This window comes from Gregarina niphandrodes (assembly GCF_000223845.1).
Source record: "Gregarina niphandrodes unplaced genomic scaffold scaffold00166, whole genome shotgun sequence".
Classification (NCBI taxonomy): Eukaryota; Apicomplexa; class Conoidasida; order Eugregarinorida; family Gregarinidae; genus Gregarina; species Gregarina niphandrodes.
The window spans coordinates 1,481-2,126 of NW_011646044.1; the positions used below are offsets into that span (position 1 = coordinate 1,481).

Sequence of the window (646 nt, forward strand, 5' to 3'; positions counted from 1 at the left end):
TCGGCATTGGATCGAGAAACAACTGGCGACCAGTCCTGCCGACAGAGCCATGTTCCTGTCCCTGGTTTGTACCACTTCGCTCTACCTGTCGATAACACTCCACGCCGCATGTCAGCCTGGGCGTCAGCCCGTATGAGGTGCTGTTCGGGCGGCCGTCGCATGTCGCCCGCTGCCAAAACCTGGCCCGGTCCCCCTCGAGCGCAAGCGACGGAGGATGCTGAGTCTCCTCATGCAGGACTCACCGTGCACAAAGATAAGGTACGCCGGTTCAAGTTGAGCACTGACCCCCTACTGCGGTCGCTCACGATGGAGTACCACCAGGCGCAAGACGGCACACAAGCGCCCCCGTGCGGCCCTATCCCCCGCCGAAGTGAGCTAGGCGACGCGGTTGAATTACTCTCATTTGTACGACTGTATCAACCCCGGCGTGAATGTGCTCGCAATTTAGAGGACCTCTCCACCATGTTTCTCCGCCACTTCACGGCTGCCGGTTGAGCCACGGGACCATGGTAGGTGGCGCCGGGTGCACTGAAAGCATCAGCACAGTGCGTCTGCCGGGAATCGAACCCGGGTCGCCTCGATGTTCACGAGGCACTAAGCCACTATACCACAAGCGCATAGCAATTAAGTTATGTGAGGATTGATG

At 59.3% G+C, this 646-nt stretch overlaps 1 non-coding gene across 1 annotated transcript; it reads right to left on the reverse strand.

Annotated features, from left to right (window-relative positions):
• Window positions 1-546: 546 nt before the first annotated feature.
• GNI_218000 lies at window positions 547-617 on the reverse strand. Its single transcript has one exon. It is a non-coding gene; the product is annotated as a tRNA-Val (tRNA).
• Window positions 618-646: the final 29 nt, after the last annotated feature.